General features: G+C 35.8%; 1 long non-coding RNA gene and 1 other non-coding gene across 2 annotated transcripts; both read right to left on the reverse strand.

The window, feature by feature from the left end:
* Positions 1-2,408: 2,408 nt before the first annotated feature.
* LOC123722684 lies at positions 2,409-3,218 on the reverse strand. Its single transcript, XR_006756539.1, has 3 exons — positions 3,180-3,218; positions 2,954-3,098; positions 2,409-2,505 (listed from the first exon to the last, which is right to left on the reverse strand). It is a non-coding gene; the product is annotated as an uncharacterized LOC123722684 (long non-coding RNA).
* A 1,082-nt stretch (positions 3,219-4,300) lies between these two features.
* LOC123722687 lies at positions 4,301-4,419 on the reverse strand. Its single transcript, XR_006756541.1, has one exon. It is a non-coding gene; the product is annotated as a 5S ribosomal RNA (ribosomal RNA).
* Between the last annotated feature and the right edge of the window lie 7,558 nt (positions 4,420-11,977).

Genomic DNA, 11,977 nt, shown 5'->3' on the forward strand with positions numbered 1-11,977 from the left:
ACACCACAATTAAAACTTATATTTAATACACCATGATTAACATTTATTAATAAATTCTTAAGTAAGTACAAATAACAAAATAGTTCGGCTTAAAATAATAAATGAGGATTTAAAAAACTTTTGTAATTTTCTTCTCATTATAGGTGGACGATTTTTATGTGACCTCATTTGACATTTGGTCAAAATACAACAACGTAAAGTAGTATCGGTGCGAAAAAAAATATTTATTTTGATATAACAAATGCATAGACGTAATAAAAAAACAATGAAATTAAATAAAAAAATATTTTGTTTATGATCTATGAATTCTATCTTAGGATTTTATATTTTTAATCCGTACTCAGAAGATTGGTTCTTTCATTTTCTAGGTTATACTTTTAATTTTGAGTATGTACTTCTATTTGAGTCATTTGAATTGATTTAATTTTGTCTCAGAGTCTATGTGGTCAGTAAAAGACATCTTAAGTGTAGATGTCTGGTAGTAATCATGGTACTGTACTAATATTATAAATGCGAATGTTTCGATGGTTAGATGGATGTTTGTTTGAAGGTATCTCCAAAAAATCTCAACGGATCTTGCTAAAATTTTGCATACATGTAGAGCATAGTCTGGAAGAACATATAGGCTACTTATTAGTTTCTTTTTTAAACTTCGCATGGACGGAATCGTGGTCGATACCTAGTACAGCTATAAAATTTAACGGTCGACGTTTATCAGTTGATAAGAACCAAGGTTTCCTAGAAATGATATCAATCAATGACTTATTTGTACAGTGTATACTTAGCCACGCCTGATTGCACGTTATTGAAAAATAACAAGGGAAATTAGACTTTAAAACAATCAGATAAGATAGTAAATTGATTGAAAATTATTTGCAAGATGACTGCTTGATTGAAGTCATATTTTTGTTGGACAATGATATCATCGACATACTAAGCTATTCAATATCATATATAAGGTTATGAAAGATTTGATAAAATGATTATCGATTTTATTACTTTAGTGATAAGGTTGATTTTTCTATAGTATATTAATTGTGAAAGATATGTATATTTGAGGATTGAAATTTGTTAGTAAATGATTCAAATTCTAATGAAAATTCCATTCCAAATATCCGGTGACGTGACTTTGTTTTGTGACTTCAGTGACTAATTTAAACGGAACTGAATTTCCGATCGATCTATCTAGAATTAACCTCAATTCTATATCGATTTTGAAACTGGGATGCTTCAACCTGTTAATAATAAACAATATATACAAATATTAAATTTTTATTTAACAGTGGTAGACGCTAGCAGTTAGCAGCTAGCGGCTAAATTGAAAAAAACGTCTGCGGTGGTACGGCCACATCCAAGCCGCCCAGACGATCATATGATAAAGCTTGCCCTATATATGCCTACGACAAAACGTACACGTGGACGACCACGCGCCACTTTGTTGACAACGATTCAAAAAGACCTGAAAAGTGCTCTTTTAACACCAGACGAAGCGGAAGATCGTGCTAATTGGAGAATGAAAACGAGGAAGGCCGACCCCAAGTAAATAGGACAAGGTCAAGGACTGAAGAAGTGGTAGACGCTAGCAACGACAATCTGCTGCACGAAGTAGACTCAGCAGGTATATCACGATCACAAAGAAGACTAACGTGTAATAGAAGCAATTTTGTTTTTCGTCTTAAGTGTGCATGGTGGATACCTAATGTGAGTCCTTTGTCCCTTCCCACTCTTTTCTTACAACGAAAGGATAGGAAGGTAAAGTGGATTTGATGGAGGTAGTATTTTAAAGGTGAAAAGGGATATGTCCTTTTTCTGTGCTTCCCCTTCTCAGTCGATTAAAAGTAAGCAACGTTTCTGCATTTGCAGATGTGTATAAGCAGCGGTTGTTTCACTATTTCGGCGTATTCCAATGGCCTCTGTTTTCATTCCTTTATAAAAAAAGACAGCAAAAGTTTCCAATTTAATTCAAATTCAATACTAACCATTATGTTTTTATTACTTTTTTTTCTGGAATATGGCTTTAATGATTTTTTCCAGAATAAAATAAAAGATTTCAACAAAACTAATAAAACTAGCTCCTAAAAAGAGACCAGCAGCTCCACCGAATGAGACTGAAAATAAGAAGGATTCATTAATTTTACTAATATTATAAATGCGAATGTTTAGATGGATGTTTGTTTGAAGATATCTCCGGAACGCCTCAACAAATCTTGATGAAATTTGGCACAGATATAGAACATAGTCTGGAAGAACACATAGATTACTTATTATTTTTTGACTTGCGGGCGACAGCTAGTATTAGTATAAAGGAGAAAGTTGTATTGACAACATTTCGGATAACTAATAAGTTAATCACTTTTTAAATTAATAATTAAAAGTATATAAATTACTTTTGTACACTTACCGACCAGATCTTCGAAATGGAACACTATCTCTCTTGTATATCTCGTTCTTGGTGCTTGTACTGTGAACCTAACGGCTGCACGATTCTGGAACGGTCCCCGATCCCTAGTATAAATATTACGAAATTGAACATTAAACATGGATGGCTACAAAGATAGAAAACCAAAGAAATTATGTATGGATTGTGTGAATGAGGACATGTTTATGAACGGACTGAATTCAGATATGACGGCTGATAGACGATGGCTCGATGCCTGGCAATTCACAACTGTTCTCGCGTAGCTTTCTACCGCGTACCGCCACGTTGTGGAATGGTCTGTCCTCGGCGGTATTTCCAAACCGCTACCACTTAGGGTCCTTCAAGAAGCGAGCGTATCACCATCTCAAAGGCCGGCAACGCATCTGCGATTCCTCTGGTATTGCAGATGTCCATGGGCGTCGATGAACACCTTAGTGTTCCCGCTGCTCGTTTGCCCCTTTCTCTTATAAAAAAAAGACATGTATAGAGTTTTGTGTACCAATGTATGGATAAGTATAGATTGAAATATATTACCAGAGTTGATCCACAATAGATATCTCTCTGAACACAGCATCAACACACTGCTGATTGCAACTACAACGCATTCCGCCAAAGTTGGCAAGTTGCGGTCCGTGACCTGCCAGACACCACATGCCGGCCGGGTCGCACGGCTTGCCCTCTAATACAAGACATCAAGCGTGAATAGAGTTACATAACTTTAAGTAAACTAAATAGGATTCAAATTATTACACAGTTTTACCTAACCCTTTTTAACCCCAAAAAGACTGCGATGTAGTAATCTCCCCATTTGTCGTATTTTTTTACTAAGAATATCTCTTTGTGGGCGTAGCACATATACCTATTTGTGACAATCGTCATCGTATCAGAATTTGTAAAATTATTATTAATACACCAGCACGGCAGCCAAAAAATACTTTTTATTCGTTAAATCTACACTAAAATTCTATTAAACTCTAATAATTACTACATTCCGTTGTTAATTTCCCGCGCGTTATTCTCTTACTATTTTTTTTGTCTATCTTTTTCTTTTTACAAAAGGCAAAGGTGTTGGTGGCCAGTATGCCACCTCTTTGGCAGAATGCAAACTCCTTGTCTCCAAAAGAGATGGGATACATAATTCTTCACTCAACAAATAATGTACTATAACTAGCTTTCGTCCGCGACTCCGTCCGCGCGCAGTTAAAAAAAAAATGGGGGGGGGGTATGAAAAATAGATGTTGGCCGATTTTCAGACCTACTCAATGTGCTCACAAAATTTCATGAGAATCGGTCAAGCCGTTTCGGAGGAGTTCAAGTTTGAACCCCGTGACACGAGAATTTTATATATTAGACTAGATGTCGCCCGCGACTCCGTCCGCGCGCAGTTAAAAAAAAAAAATGGGGGGGGGGGGGGTATGAAAAATAGATGTTGGCCGATTTTCAGACCTACTCAATGTGCTCACAAAATTTCATGAGAAGCGGTCAAGCCGTTTCGGAGGAGTTCAAGTTCGAACCCCGTGACACGAGAATTTTATATATTAGATATTGTCCCATTTTCATATTTTTTACATTAAAGGATATAATTTTTTTAAAACACCACTATGTGTTGGTTATAGAGATAATTTCAACAAAGTAAATTTATGAGGAATATGTTTGGAACTGTTAGTGTGCTTAAAAATGATGTCCATAATGAAACAAAACAAAACTCTGACGGCACTATAAATAATTATTTTTAGATATAACTGTTTTCGTCGCATCTGTGTCACAAAGAATGCAGTTGTATCTATCTCTTTTCGTTATTATTTTAGTTGGGACCTTCTACGTCGTGAGACAAATAACAACGATTGTAATATTATTTAAAAAAAAAAAAAATTAACAAAAAGCCAACATCACGCGGTGTTCCCAGGCGGTCACCCATCCAAGTACTGACCGCGCCCGACGTTGCTTAACTTCGGTGATCGGACGAGAACCGGTGTATTCAACGTGGTATGGACGTTGGCGACAAAATTTACCAATTTAACGTATGAAATAAAATCCAATTAAGCTTTAATTTATATAAAAATCCTTACTAATATTATAAATGCGAAAGTAACTCTGTCTGTCTGTCTGTCTGTCTGTCTGTCTGTCTCGCTTTCACGCCAAAACTACTGAACCGATTTAAATGAAATTTTGTACACAGATAGTCTAGAGCCTGAGGAAGGACATAGACTATATTTTAATGCGAAAGGGGGTTGAAAGTGGGGGTGAAAATTTGTATGGAATTATCGTCATTTTTACAGTTAGAAGCTTGAAACTTATTTTTAAGGCTGTTAATTTGATATAGATAAATAAATATGAAATTAAATTGTTGTATAAATTTTACCCCCAAGGGTGCTAAATAACAATAGGGGATGAAATTTTGTTTGGCAATATGTGAGATTTTGGTGAATGTTTTGTTTAATATGTTTTACTGTTACCCTTACCAATATTTAGTCTAGAAACTGAGGAAAGACGTAGGCTACATTTTAACGCGAAAAGGGGGTTGTAAGGAGTTGAAAGTGGGGGTGAAAGTTTGTATGGAATTATCGTCATTTTTACAGTTAGAAACTTGAAACTTCTTTCTAAGGCTGCTTATTTAATATAAATAAATATGAAATTCTATTTATATAATATTTTAAAGTCGGTTGAGTAAAATAGTGAGCCTAAAAAAATGCTGCCCGAAGACAGTATTTCACGCGGACGAAGTCGCGGGCACAGCTAGTAAAAAATAATTCGAACCAGAATTGAAAAACCCTAAAATATACTTTTCAAATGTAATATAGTAAGTATTTCAAATTTGTCTGATGTAATTTGTACATGCCTTTTATTGGTATACATATTTAAAATGTGTCAGTTAATTTTTTAATTCATCATCAGCTCACTATACGTCCCCACTGAGGGGCTCGGAGCCTACCCTAAGTTAGGGGCGATTAGGATATAGTCAACCACGTTGGTCCAGTGAGGGGTTGACTTCACCCATTTGAATTTCTTCTCAGATATGTGCAGGTTGCAACATGTTTTGTTTCAACGTAGGAATGCTACATATAATAAATCGAAAACATATTGGTACATGGCGGGATTCGAACCCAGGACCTGCAGATTGCCAGTGCTTGAGCCCCTCCACCGACGCTCTTTATCTCGATTTTTTTAATTATTTATATTTAATACGTATCCTTTTAGTCTGAATAAAAAAAACTTGAGAGGCGTCAAGGGACACCCGGATGGAACGAAGTTCCTTTCGATTAATTAGTGAAGGAACCAATGTTTATTTTCTATGAATAAAAAACTTAAGTCTTCACAAGAAGTACATTTTATTTCTATGAATTTTCGTTATATATTGTCACGTCGTTGCCATGGTGAAGTAGCGCTCATTCGTCGTTAACATACTTACTATAGCAAAAAGTGTCGTGACAACGTTTCGTAAGATTTTTTTCCGTCTAGCCCCCGTTCACAACGCGCAAAAAGGAACTTCGTTCCAAAAACAAAAAATATGTGTCACTTAATGATTTACTTATTATTCCTTTTATGTCTATTTTCGATTGAATAACAAGAAAATAACTACAACAAAATACAGTCGAATTGATAACCTCCTTCTTTTTGAAGTCGGCTAAAAACAAAGTTCAAATTTCATTGCAGAAGTTTTAACCAAGAGTTAATTTTTAAAACGACATCTATGATGATTTGAGAAAATCTTGGATTAAAAATTAATAACAGATGGCGTTGATATCAATTTAAATTTACAAACAAAACGCGAATAAGAACTTAAGATTATATTCGAATACTAGCTGTCGTCCGCTGTCCGCTATTCCATTCGCGCGGAATTAAAAAAACTTAGTAGCCTTTATGTTTTCCCTGACTATGTTCTATGTCTATCCATCCATCTATCTAAACATTCGCATTTATAATATTAGTAAATATGTTAACTTAGTACGAGGTTTTTGGTGCACATTAATTTTTTGTCGAAAACGATACGATAAGCGATTGTCACAAATATGCATGCTAGGTCCACACTTCTAGATAAATGTAAATAAATAACTACCAGCATAGAAGTAATAGTAAGGTCGACATCCACACAACTGTATTGCGAGTTTAATACGACAGGAAAGTCGACAAGTATTTGTACTATATACCTGCGAAATTTAATACATTATTAATACAAGATTTGTATAACTGTCGGTGTGTCAAGAATATATAAGAAAAAAATACTAAAAGAGGTCTTTATCAAAGACTATTCCCGTATCTTTTTATACATAAGAAATTCCGTTCATTTTTGTAACACAGAAAAACTTTACATTGCGTAAAACTTTCCATTGCAAATGTCTTTAAATGACAACGAAGGTCGTCGCCATTGGTTGAGAATAACCGTTACCATGGCAACCCTAAATCTGTGCAATTATTGGCTGGCAGTTTTTGCCCCTTTCTCTCGTTATATTTAAATTTACTCACCCCCTAAGTTTAATGGCGTGAAAATATATAACCTAATGCGTATCATAAGTATAGAGCTTTTTATTACATAATTAATAATTAAAAAACATGCAGTGATTGCTTAGATTATGCGTTATACAGAAGTGTGTGTTTACGCTTTATTATATTAAAATATATTTAGAAATCAAAACAACGATTGTGATTATTTTTGTCAGTTTGTCTGTTAGTTTGTGTGAGTTAATTTCATAAACGGATTGACCTAATTATATGCGGTTTTCACTAATGTGTCGTGGTAAGCTTCACTTAACATTTAGTGTTTTAATTAATCTATTAACAAAAATATTTTTGAGACAGTATTCAAAGATGTGTATGAAGTCAAGCTTAGGTCATTGAGTAGGTGCAAACATAGTTACTAACTTGAGTGGGGACGTGTATAAGCTGACTTACCTGTCTATCCTTCCCCACAGGTTCATCATTGTACAAACATCTTCTTCGCTGAGGACGAAGACTCCTCACTTCTCTACCAGTTCGTGTCTCCATTACGCTCAGTTCAGTGATACGGTTCAGAGTGAGGAAGGTCCGAGATACAAGAGTTGTTAGATCCATTATATCATACGGTGAATGAACATAGATCTACGAATATAGTCAAGTCATTCATTCATTTCTTTTAACTTCATATAGTGAAACTTTTATGACTTGATACGAAAGACGCTGTAAACGCGGTTCGTTTTGTCAGATACTAACTAGCTGTCCCCCGCGACTACGTCTGTGCGGAATTAAAAACTTAATAAGTAGACTATGTGTTTTTCCAGACTATGTTCTATATCTGTGCCAAATTTCACCAAGATCAGTTGAGCTGTTCTGGAGATACCTTATAACATCTCCATCCAACCATCTAAACCAGTGATTGTCAAACTTATTTCTTTCACCGCCCCCTTTGAAAATCAATTATATTTCAGAGAACCCTAATTTTTATTCAGCCTTAAAACTTAAAAACCACAATTTTATAACTTTAATTAATTTCAATGCCCCCCATTTTTTGAGCTCCTTAACGCCCCCCTCTAGGTTTTAAACGCCCCCTAGGGGGCGTTATCGCCTACTTTGAAAAACACTGATCTAAACATTCGCATTTATAATATTAGTAAGAGTAAGATGTGAAAGTTTAGTTGGATGGATATTTGTTTAGTTTGAAGGTATCTCCGGAATGGCTAAAAGGATCTTGATAAAATTTATCACAAATATAGAACATAGTCTGGAAGAACACATAGACTACTTATTAAGTTTTTTTTAAATCCGCGCTGAGTTGTGGGCGACAGCTAGTATATAATATTAGTAAGATGTACTTGGGTATAGAAACTAACAGACAAGGCAGCTAAAAACAAAAAAAAAATCATTTTCTGTAATTTTGCGGTAACGAACTATTTGTACCGGTTCAGATTGTCTAACTCTGTACTCACATCAATTGGTTTCGGTGATTCAAACATGACATAACAGCTTAGAGAAGAATATTTACATGTGAGTGGCTCTGATGTTATGCTTGTTGTATTTCTGTAAACACACAGAAGACAGGTGTGAAGTGGAAGAAATTATTACTTTCGTCTGATGAGTGTGGTACTGGCCTAAGTCCTCTATCTCTTTATGATAAGATTCTCTTTCTGTGTGTCTCCTCTTCCGTCGATAGAGGTAGGCTACGTATTTGAAATTGCGGATGTCTATGGGCTGTGGTTGCTGAGCTTTTTCGGCAATCAAAATAGATCCTTTTGACGAATGTTTTTTTTTAATATGGGATCTCAATCTCTAGTAGATGGGATATACATCTCTGATGTAACTTTATACGTCGGTTTGATCGAAAAATGGATCCAAACAAGATTTAAAAGCGATCAAGTCAATAGTTAATTCTATCTCTGTCTACCCCACAAAGTTACGTTCCTAAGACTCACATAGCGACATCTGCAGTTGCTACGGAGTTGATGACGTAACAGATACCGGCCTCCGTCATCACCGGTGTCCATTTGGCGGTGATCTCCCGCGACCATGTCGTCTTCACTTGTTGTTCTGGTAACACCTAAATATAAAACTAACAAAGGTCGAATCTAATTGGGTCTAGTCAAGTAATGGTTCAAGTTGGGGTAGATAAATTAAAATTTATTTTTTAAACAATTTATACCAATATTAGTTGTCCCGCGACTCCGTCTGCATGGAATAAAAAAAAAACTTAATTTGTAGCCTATTTGTTACTTCCAGACCATGTTCTACGTCTATGCCAAATTTCTTAAAGATCCGTAGAGCGGTTCCGGAGATACCTTCTATTAAACATACATCCAACCATCTAAACATTCGCATTTAAAATAGGCGTTACGTGGCTGAGAAGAAGAAGATCAAGTGTAGGTAAAAATAACAAACTTTTTACATCAATAGCCAGTTGGTATAAATCCACATTCAGCTCCACATCATTTATGAACTCCTGGTATCCATCCAGATGAAACAGGTCAGAGTTAGCGACGGTGGTTACGAAGCGACTGTAATAATCATACTTGATGTCTCCAGGTTCCACTTGCCAACGTTTCTTTATAGCTTGTGTCATCTTCTCTGGATTCACTCGATCCTGGGAGAAAATTACAAGTGTCTGACAGTGACAGAGTCCCTAACATGTCGCTGCTGCACGACTGATTCGCTCGACGGGTAGAACACAACTACACAGAAGATATCAGACAATTGCCAACTCTGTCCACTTTGAGCCTGATGGCTGTGCTGTAGGGGACAATCAAGACCTCTTCACCCATTTTTAAAAAAGAAAAGGATGGGAAATGGAAGTGGAATTGGCAGGGGGGTAGGAAGAGGTAATATCCTTACATACAGAGTCGGTTTTAACATTTCCGGATTTTTGCGGCGCCCCCTTATTTTTGGTGTCGTTTAAAATCTTGCAAAGATAGTATATATTGGGCACCTCAGGCGCCCATATGCCCTGTACCCATGGCAGTCGCACCACCTGGCCTTATCCTAATACCACTATTGCTAACGTCCTCTCACCTGTCCATTAATAAGAAGTATTTGAAGACCTTGTGAAGCTAGATGACGTTCATCGCTTACTGTTGTTATTATTTGAAATAAATGTGTTAAAAATATTGTGGATAAGCAAAAATGGTTCAGTGACGTATTTACCTGATAACATATTGTAACACCCGGTAGAGCGAAACTCCAAGATCGGAAGTCCTTCTCCAAAGTAACTACAGTCGGATTTTCATTGTACCGCTGGACCTGACCTAGAGATACCTCCGCTACACCCCATATAGCTGCCCCAGATATCACAACCCATAGTACTCTGAAATACGCTAGCTTAATTAATTCAAAAAATAGCTTAGTCAAGTGCTTCTGGGAGGAGCATAGGGAACCCCTAGCGAAGGTACACATCTGCAGGATGTCTATAGGCAGCAGTAGCTTTGCTAGTGAATTCAGGTAGGCGATTGCTCGTTTGCAATCTTACACTACCAAGGATATCAGTCTTTAAAATCGGTAAAGCTAGTTAGGCTACAGGTAATTAAGTAGACGGATACAGGACTGACAGTCAAGTATTTTTTATCGATCGAGAAATTGAGGAGTAGAAGGTTAGCTTAGTTTGGACATGTTATGCGGACGGAGGATTACATAAACAAAAAAAATAATGAGATTGAATGTGGATGGCTATAAAGGTAGAGGAAGACCAAAGAAAGTATGGATAGATTGTGTGAAGGAGGATATATGTAAGAAGGGGGTTATGACGGCTGATAGAGATGTATGGAGGAGTACACACTGTGCCGACCCTCCATAGGGATAAGGGCAGGTTGATGATAATATCAAAGTGCAAGACAAACTCAGTTGAAAATGAAATCAAATGATAGTATTTATTAAGTTGTAAACAGCGATGTTGTAGGATACAGTTCTAGTCGGATCCATCATAGCGAAATACCAAAGATCAAGTTTAAAAATACATTTTTAACATCTCACCTCTCCAACCAATGTCTTTTCGGCATTGCAATATGATTGAATCCATTTATACTGGTTTGGAGACAGAATTTCTTTCCACTTTGTATCAAACCTCTCCATTTAGTCATATTATTTTATATTGAATAATTCTATCACTTCTGCAAGACCACCTTTATGGTTGGTTTTATACTTTGATGTGGTCGAAAGTTGTCGTGTAGTAAATCATTTTCTCTGGTAAGTGCATTTTCATGTTATTTAACGCCTTAATAGTATAATCCAGGGGTGTTAAACATTTACGTATGGTTTTTCGAATTATAATGACTTTATTTTTACTTGTGTTAGGAATTATTTGTATTCATATAAAAATCTTATCTGTAAGTTCATTTGGGGGACTTAGGAAGGGAAAATATTCTGTTTCAAAGCGTCCCTTCTCCATTTGATTATAGGTTGTCAACGCAATTACGGATGTCTATGGGCAGGAGTCAATTCGCTATTTTAGCAATTTCTGGTGGCATTATGTAAAGTAAAAGAAGTTTGAATAAGTAAATTAAAGCTGTAATAAAAAAAAAAAAACTATTTATTATTTCGTGCATTTAATTTCATGACTTCTAGATAACATCTCACGTTAACATGGAAATTGCATTAAGTTAACGTACTAAATATATATTATGGCCAAGTTAAATGCACGAAAGTAATAAATTAAATGTCATAGCATTAAAGTCATAGATTTATAATCGATAGATATTTTATCCATACACCCATACAACTCTCAACTGTAACCAAAAAGGGTAGGCAGAGATCACGGACATCCATTTGGCGTGGCTAAACGAACCTCCGTAGTCACTTCGCCATTTCGGGAGACGGAACGTGACGGGTGGCGAGCCGCGTCGCCATCTTCCCGGGTATTCACACATATCTTTGAAATTTCTTTTATCGAAAAGGAATAATTACGGAATTAATATTATGTAGGTAAACAAATAAAAGTACATTAAATGTTAACAAAAATGTACTATCAAAAAAAAAAAATTGTATAAAAGCAAAAATTGAGCTCATATTACATCACAACCACAGATTGTACATACATGAAATGTTTAAAATTAACGCATTGTAATTAAAAGGAAGACAAAACAATATTGAAATGCGCGAGTAAGA

The sequence above is a fragment of the Papilio machaon genome, chromosome 28 (genome assembly GCF_912999745.1).
Source record: "Papilio machaon chromosome 28, ilPapMach1.1, whole genome shotgun sequence".
NCBI lineage: Eukaryota > Metazoa > Arthropoda > Insecta > Lepidoptera > Papilionidae > Papilio > Papilio machaon.